The sequence below is a fragment of the Mustela nigripes genome, chromosome 12 (genome assembly GCF_022355385.1).
Source record: "Mustela nigripes isolate SB6536 chromosome 12, MUSNIG.SB6536, whole genome shotgun sequence".
In the NCBI taxonomy this organism is placed as follows: domain Eukaryota; kingdom Metazoa; phylum Chordata; class Mammalia; order Carnivora; family Mustelidae; genus Mustela; species Mustela nigripes.
The window spans coordinates 159,393,515-159,402,963 of NC_081568.1; positions in this window are offsets into that span (position 1 = coordinate 159,393,515).

Here is a 9,449-nt window from a genome sequence, read left to right on the forward strand (position 1 = left end):
TTCCCTGGCAATAAGTGGCATCGAGCAAATTTTCATGTGTCTGTTGACTATGTGTATGTCTTCTTTGGAAAAATGTCTAGTCATGTCTTCTGTGGGGCTGCTTTCTTAATTGATTTGTCAACTTGTGTTTGGTGAGAAGGAGAGTCTTTCTAGGGTCAGTGTGACATTTTCAGTTGCCAGTATTCTCATCACAGGAACATTATTTTCTACTTCTGAAATTACAATTGCATAAGTGGAGACAGTTCTAAAATTCATTATTTTAGTTATATGATATTTATTTTCACATATTAAATAATATTTGGCATCTATCATTACTTTCATTTGTTTCATTTGTTAAACTCAATATGATTTATCCATTCATCAGTTGATGGACATGTGGACTCTTTCCATAATTTGGTTATTGTTGATAATGCTGCTATAAACAGCTGGGTTTATTTATCCCTTCAAATTAGTGTTTTTGTAATCTTTGGTTAATACTTGATTGTGCCGTTGCTGGATTATAAAGTAGTTCTATTTTTAAATTTCTTAGGAACTCCATGCTGTTTTTCAGAATGGCTGTACCAGTTTGCATTCCCACCAACAATTCAAGAATGCCTCCCCCCACATCCATGCCAACAATTGCTGTATCTTGTGTTGTTGATTTTAGTCATTTTGAAAAGTGAGTTAATATCATTGTAGTTTGGATTTGTGTTTCCCTCATGATGAATGGTGTGGAGCATCTTTTCATGTGGCTATTGGCCATGTGTATGTCTTCTTTGTAGAGATGTGTACTCATCACTTCTGCCCATTTTTAATTGGATTACACATTTTTTAGATGTTGAGTTACTAAGTTCTTTATATGATTTGGTTAGTGTCACAGAGTGGGATGCGGGAAGGGTAGAGCTAAATAGGTGATAGATATATAGGACTGCACTTGTGAGTAGCATTGTGTGTTGTATATAAGTGTTGAATTAATAAATTGTATGCTTGAAACTAATATTATGGTGTATGCTAACAAAAGCTAAATAAAAACCTAAAAACATGAATAAAAAGAAGAAACCTCAATATGATTTATTGAACTTTCCAAATATTTTATCCTACATGAGACACATAATTTGTCAGATATAATATTTTGATATGCCTGTGTTAATCTCTGATTTCCATGAAACATAATTAATTAAGCTTAATATATCATAGAACAGATGGCTCTCTATTAGATTTTCTCTTCAAAATGTTACATATTGCACATAACAACAATGCTAGGCCCTAAGTAATAGTATCCTGAGAGTATTCAGTAAGTAAATGCATATAAATCAATTAGTGTACCTATAGGAAGTATTTAGTGATAATAATAATTAATAATATTCCTTCTAACAAGTCACAAAAATGTAGTCAACTACTACTACAAATTTGAATTATATGCTCTTCCAAAATTAAATGATTCATTTCATGGTTAGATATATGTAGTCATATATTCATTTTTATATTTCTCTTATTTACATTATAGTGGTTTCATATATCATTTGTATTTATAAGGAGGAGTCAAAATTAAACAGGCTTTAACTACTACTTTGATATGATCTTCTGAATTCACACACTATGAAATTAAAATTCACAGTTAAATGATATACTTAATTAAAAATGACTGACCATGGGAACCTGGGTGGCACAGTGGGTTAAAGCTTCTGCATTTGGCTTGGGTAATTATCCCAGGGTCCTAGGATAGATACCCTCATTGGCTTTCTGCTCAGCAGGGAGAGTACTCCATCCACCCACCTCTCTGCCTAATTGTGATCTCTGTCTGTCAAATGCATAAATAATATCTTTAAAAAGTACTGACCAAAAAGTCCCATTCTCAAGTACTTTTATCAAGTATACTTTCAATTGTATTAGATTTTCATTGTCTTTATCTAACCTTCCAAGTCCTTTTGGAAATCTTTGGATGTTATTAGGGGCTCATGATAAGTAGCTGGATAACTTCACATTAAATATAATACACATAATGCTTTATTATTTATATGTATGAGGGGCAGAGTACATTTCAATCAGACAACTCAACAGGAGAAGATTCCAGGTGGCAGCACAATCAACAAATATCTACTTTAAGTTAAGACCTAAATATGTCAGTAAGAACTTTCTTTGTGAGACTAATCACTGACATTTAAAATATGTCCTTTGAGGGGGGAAAGATGGCAAGAAGTAGAAGACCCTGTTTCAACTGATCCCATAAAGTGAGCTGACTATCTACCAGAACACTCTGAACATTCATGAAATCCATCTGAAATGTAGGATTATAAACTTCTGGATCTCTACAGGGGCAGTAGAGTCCAGTAGAGACTTAAAGTGGAGTTAGAATGATTGGACTGAAATCAGAAGATAAACAGAAAGGGTAAAGAGCCACCAGAAGCAACAAACAGGAAAGTAATACCCCAACAGGAGAATGCCCTGTGATTGGGGACCAGCATTAACTTGGAGTCTGGATAAACACACTAAAAGAGATCAAAAGATCTTAAGGGGCAACTGGTGAAATCCAGAGGTCATGGACATGGGCTTAAAACAGGGACTCAGGACATCCACCGCCAGTGACCATCCATGCCAGACAGAGTGCTGTGAAGCCTCCAGGCCATGTTTCCTGAGCCGCTGGGGCACATGAAATCATCTGGGTGGCAGCGTGCATGAGAGCATCTGGGTGGAAGCCAGTCAGCCCTCTCTAGTACCACAGCCTTTTGTACTATCTTCAAGCTCTGCATGACCCAGCCTGAGGGGCACTGCACAATCTCCCCTGAGAGAGGTCCATGCAGGCACTATCTTGTTCTCTGTAGGACTGGAGAGACCAGCCTGGGAAACTTAAAATCTCCACACACTTACTCTGGTTGGGATCTGTCAGGCGGTCCTGCACCTGCCCAGACAGCCTGGGAAAAGACAGCCACTGGAATCGTGTTCTCTGTACCAATATTCCTCATGGTTTTAGTAGCACCAGTGTATAGAGACAAGTGGGAGGTCCTGCTACCTGAGATGGTGGCTGGGGACATGCTCTACCAGTGGGAAGTGGCAGAGGGGAGTGTGTTTGCTTTGGACCACCCAGAGGGGAACAGACTGATGCTTCTCTCTGAGATGGAGTTCTGAGTGCAGTTTGCTTTCCTCTAAACCTCCAAAGAACCACCAAAAGCTGTCCAGGGATGAAAAACAAAAACAGAAACAAAACTTCCAGAGAACAAAAGCCTGAAAAAGAGGTTTCTTCCATGATAGGAGGCAGGGAGACTCAACCCAGTAACACTGCCCTAAAAACAACACAGCAGGCCCTCCTGTAGAAAGTAAACAACAACAACAACAACAAAACCAAGAGGACAGCCACCACAGTGTCCCCATAAAACTGTAAAACCCCAATATCGGGGGAAAAGAAGATATGAAGCTCTCATTATTGCCCTAAAACCTGTATATTTTACAGACACAACATTTATTTTTAATTTGTTCTCACTATTCTTGTTCTTTTTAAAATTTAGCCTATTTACCATAACAATGAGAGGCTCAATACAATGAATTCTATAATAACCTTTTAACATGAACTTTTTTTGATATATATATACATGTGTTTTTTCTTTTGCTTTTCTATTTATTAATATTCATATAGAGGTAAACTTCAAGGTAATCATCTTTCCCCAATCAATACTACCCTTTATATAAACCAGTTTTAATTCTCCTTTATCTTGGAAATGTTGAGTACTTTAACAACGATATAAAGACATACCCAGGAAGAATCAAAATAATGTTCCTGACCCACACTGATGATCTATAACCACCCCCTTATCTTGTTCTGTCACTGTTTATGTGTATTTGTTTTTGTTCTGGTATTTTATAAATCTTATACTTGAGGTTTATTTTGGCCGCCTTCTTTTTTCTTGCCATTTACATTTGTTGGTCTTTTTGTTAGTCCTTTTTGCTTGTATTACTTATAAATCTAACCTTTGGAGCCAATTCTGGCTGGATCTTTTCTTTTCTTTTCTCTCTCTCTCATTTTTCTTTTTTCTTTCATTTTGGTGGGGACGATTGCTTAGAAATGTTCCAGGGTGCGACTTGCCAGGATCATGGTTGCTACATTCAGCTACACACACCCTCAGCCATATCTCACCAAAATTACTAGGAGGAGGAATGCCCAACAGAGGAAAATTTCAGAGACTGTGCCATTTCCATCAGAGTTATTGGATACAGACATAAACAGTATGTCAGAAAGGGAATTCAGGGTAACAATTATCCAGGCAATGGCTAGGTTAGAGAAAACCATTAATGACAACATAGAATTGATTAGGGCAAAAGTGAACCACCTAATCAATATAAACCACCAGGGAAAAATACTGTTGGAGATCAACCACTTCCATGAGGTAACACCTTTTGAGGATTCATTTGCAGGAATTATTGCATTTTCTTGTTTAAACAAGGGGTTAAGCTTTTTAGAATACTTGGAAAGCAAGCATCCTAGAGTGAAATAAAAAGCTATTCTAAATTATTCTCAGATGGGCGCCACTGGTGATTTTTTTCTTTATTGTGGGCAGATCTAATTTAGATAATTATAAGAAGTTGAGAGGGCAAATGTACTATTACTTAACTAAGTATTTGTATACACATAAACATGTATATTGATATTAGAAAAAAATTAAAAAAAACTATTGGATATTCTGACCATCAAAGTTGGGATTTTTAAATGCCCTTTAATTCTCTTATTCCATTTTTTTTTTTTTTAGGTTTATGACAAAATTGGGAATAAAAGAAAAGTACCCACAGGGTGAACTAAGATGTTTTAACATAACAGATAGATTTGAGTTTTTGATGACAAAACTAATAGTCTGAACAGTTACCTCTCTTTAGATATGATGGCATGATCTTTGCACATAACTGTCAACATAAAGGAATGAAAGATAAGAAAGAAAGCTGCCATATTTAGTTTTTATGAATTCTAGATTTGCATCTTCATTGGAAACAATGTATATGAAAGTCAATTGGTTTTCCTCTTCATCAATTTAATCAGAAATCTCTACCATTTGCAGAGGACCATATGTCAGGTGGAACATTCTTTTATCTGCCATGAAATGTATACTGAAATTTCAATACCTTCTAGTTTTTCAGCTGTGTTGTGGGACAGGGGCCTGTGGAAAGGTCCTTTCCAACGGGATATCAAGGACTGTCTTCCTCTAATGACATTTCCAGAACACCGAGTCACCAGGATCTAGGTTGCGATTAGAAGGATATTTTGAACTGGTATAAGAGATATCATATTTAACCTGTAGATAATAGGTTTTAGTATAAGACATTAAAGACACATCATAGCTGGTTTTATTAGCATGAATTAAAGAAGGAACAACAGATAATTTTATGAAATAGTGGTGACCATCACATGTGGACTGAGTTTATGTTTTCTCCACAGGGTGTTGTGAAGAGTGAGCAAGACCAAAGGCAATACCTGAGGCAAAGGGAGTCTGGTGACTTCAGCAATTTTAGATATTTTAAGTCTGAGGATACCATTTGTTCTCATGTACAGGGAAAATTCTGTAGATAGACAATATGCAGAGAAGTAGGAGAAGGCGCTGTTTCAACCTGCCCCCTAAGGAGAGCTGATTACCTACCAAAAAACTCTGATCACCCATGAAGTCAGCCTGAGATTAGAATTATACACTACTGGATATCTATGGGGACATAAGACACCAATGAACAGGTAAAGCAGAGTGGGAACATCAAACTGATATCAGTAGATAAACCAAAGTGGCAGGGAGCCACCAGAAGCAACCCATTGGAAAGTAATACCCCAATATGATAGTGCGCTGGAATTGGGGGCCAGCATGAACTTGGAGTCATTGAAAGCACTCAAAAAGAGCAAAAGATTTTAAGGGGAAATTGGTGGAATTGGGTGGTGAGGGACAGGGACTTAAGCCCGTGGACCCAGGAGGGCCACGGCCAGCAGGGAACCAGAGAGCAGAGCAAAGAAGCCAAGTCTTTGTCCCTGACCCACCAGCACATCTCACAGCATCTGGGTGTGGCACCTGTGAGGGTGAGGGAGTCTGGTGGGGAGGTCAGCCTCCACTCTCTAGAACCACAGCCTTTTGCACTCTGCAGGTGCAGTGCATAACTGGAGTCTGAGTCGCTCCGACACCCTCCCAAGAGAGAAGTCCATTCCGGTGCCAGCCAGCACTTTCTAGGATCTGGAGATTCTGAGCACTCTAAGCCCAGGCCAACATGAAAATCTCAGTGCGCTATCTCTGATTGGGACCTCTGGAATTTTGAGCTTCCCAGACAACGGTGGCTAGAATTTTCATGGTTTTGGGTACAGGGGAGAGTTCCTGCGACACCAGAGACGATGACTGGGCACATGCTCTGCCAGTGTCAGAGGGACATTTTATGGGCTCTGGAGCAACAAGAGGGGAACAGACTGAGGCATCTCTCTGAGAGGGAGGTCTGGGTGCAGTTTGTTCCCTCTAAACCTCCAAAGAATTGCCAAAAGCTGCCATGAGGAGAAAAATAAAAAACAAAAACCAACAACAACAACGACAACAACAACAACAACAAAAAACCCCACAAAAACTAACAAACAACAAAAAGAAACCTCCAGAGAACAAAAGCCTGAAAAACTAATTTCCTCAGATCCCAGACCCTTGATGGGGGCAAGAGGGCTCAACTCTAACAAGACTCCCTGAAAAACCATGTGAGAGTCCCCTCCCCAAGATAGCCAGCCAAAACAAAACAAAACAAAACAAAACAAACAAAGAAACAAAAAGAAAAACAGAACAAAACAAAACAAAACAAGAGGACAACCACCACTACTTCATAGATGCAATTTTTATTTTTAATTAGTTCCCACTATTCTGGTTCCTTTATTCTTTATATCTATAACTTTTTAAACTATTTATCATCATAACATGCTCAGTACATCAAATTCCATAATAACCTTTTAACCTGATCTTTTTGATTTTTTAAAAATATTTATATAGAGATAAGCTTCAAGGTAATCCCCGATCCCCAAACAATGCTACCCTATATGTAAACCAGTTCCGATCCCCCTTTCTCTCAGGAAAGTTGAGTCCTGTAACAAAGATATCAAGATACATCCAGTAAGAATTAAAATAACCTTCCTTGCCCACACTGAGAATTTATAAACACCCTCCCCTCTTTTTCTTCTGTCAGTATTTCTGTGTATTTGTTTTGGTTCTGGTAGTATATAAATCTTATACATGGGGTTCATTTTGAGGGGGTTCTTTCTTTCTGTATTTTTTCTCTTCTCATCTACTTTTGTCAGTCTTTTTGTTTGTCTGCTTTTGTTTGTATACTTCATAAATATTACCTTTGGGGTTCATTTGGGCTGGGCCTTCTCTTATTTTACCTTTCTATCTTTTTTTTTTCTGTTCTCTCTCTCTCTATCTCTTTTTCTTTTTTCTTTCATTTCTTGGGGACTCTCAGTTGCTCAAAAACATTCCAGGGTGCACCTTGCATGCACCACAGTTAATATATTCAGTTATGCATCCATTCAGGCATCTCTCACCAAAACAACTAGGAGGAGGATTGCCCAACAGAAGAAAAATTCAGAGACTGGGCCCTCTCCATCAGAGCTATTGGATATGGACATAGACAGTATGTTGGAAAGGGAATTCAGCCTAATGATTAACCAGGCAATAGCTAGGTTGGAGAAAATCTTTGAAGACAAAATGGAATTGGGTTTGGTCAGAAGTGAAAGCCACCAGGGATGATGTTAACAATGCTCTCAATGAGTTCAATTCTAATATAAATTCTGTAAGAGGTAGAGTAACTGAGGAAGAAGATAGAATTAGTGATCTGGAAGACAAACTGCTAGATAAAAATGATCAGGAGGAAGCCTGGAACAAACAGTGTAGATGTCATGAAAAGAGAATTATGGAAATAAATGATGCCATAAAACGTTCCAACATCAGAATTATTGGAATCCCTGAAGTGGAGGAGAAAGAAAGAAGACTAGAAGATAAAGGTAACCCTCTTGCACTGTTGGTGTGAGTGCAGATTGGTGCAGCCCTTTTGGAGAACAGTGTGGAGATTCTTCAAGAAATTAAAAATAGAGCTTCCCTATGACCCTGCAATTGCACTACTGTGAATTTACCACAAAGATACAGATGGAGTGACCCTATGACCACAGTCGCCAAACTGTGGAAAGAACCAAGATGCCCTTCAACGGACAAATGGATAAAGAAGATGTGGTCCATATACACTATGGAGTATTATGCCTCCATCAGAAATGATGAATATGCAACTTTTGTAGCAACAAGGACGGGACTGGAAGAGATTATGCTGAGTGAAATAAGTCAAGCAGAGAGAGTCAATTATCATATGGTTTCACTTATCTGTGGATCATCACAAATAACGTGGAGGACATGGTTAGACGGAGAGGAGAAGGGAGTTGAGGGAAATTGGAAGGGGAGGTGAGCCATGAAAGACTGTGGACTCTGAAAAACAATCTGAGGGTTCTGAAGGGGTGGGGGGTTGCAGGTTGGGGAAACCAGGTGGTGGGTATGAGGGAGGATATATATTGCATGAAGCACTGGGTATGGTGCAAAAACAATGAATACTGATATGCTGAAAAGAAATTAAAAAAAAAGATATTGTTGAAAAATTATCCATGAAAATTTCCCCAAACTGGTGAATTAAGCCTGTGTTCATGTACTATAGGCAGAATGGTCTCTCCCCAAGTTGATAGAATCTAGAAATACCTTGATACACCTGATTGTGAAAATAATGGATCATAATTTTAGACAGGAGCTCTTGAGAACAGCTAGGGGGAAGAAACACTTACGTACAGAGGAAAGCCCATCAGAATTACCTGAGAACTGTCCACAGATATCTGGCAAGCCAGAAAGGGCTGGCAAGATGTATTCAAGGTAGTAAATGAGAAGAACATGCAGCCATGAACACTTTATCCAGCAAGATTGATTCAAAATGGATGGAGATATAAAGAGCTTCCAAGATTGGCTTAAACGTTTAAAAGAGTATGTGACAACCAAGGTGACTCTGCAAGAAATATTAAGGTGGGGGTATTGTAAAAGAGGAAAAAACCCAAGAATACGATTGAACAGAAATTTATGGAGACAATCTATAAAAAAATGACTTCACAAATAACACGATGTCAATAAAAACGTATCTCTCAATAATAACTCTCAATGTGAATGGCCTAAACGTGCCCCCCAAAACAACAGAAAGTGGTATATTGGATAAAATCACAGGACCATTCATATGTTGTCTACAAGAGACCCATTTGGAAACTAAGGAAACATCCAGACTGAAAGTGAGGGGATGGAGAAGCATCTTTTATGTCAATGGGCCTCAAAAGAAGGCTGGGGTAGTGATTCTCATATCAGATAAATTAGATTTTAAAATAAACTCTTTAGTCAGAGATACAGAAGGACATTCTGTAATTCTTTTTTTTTATTTTTTATTTTTTATAAACATATATTTTTATCCCC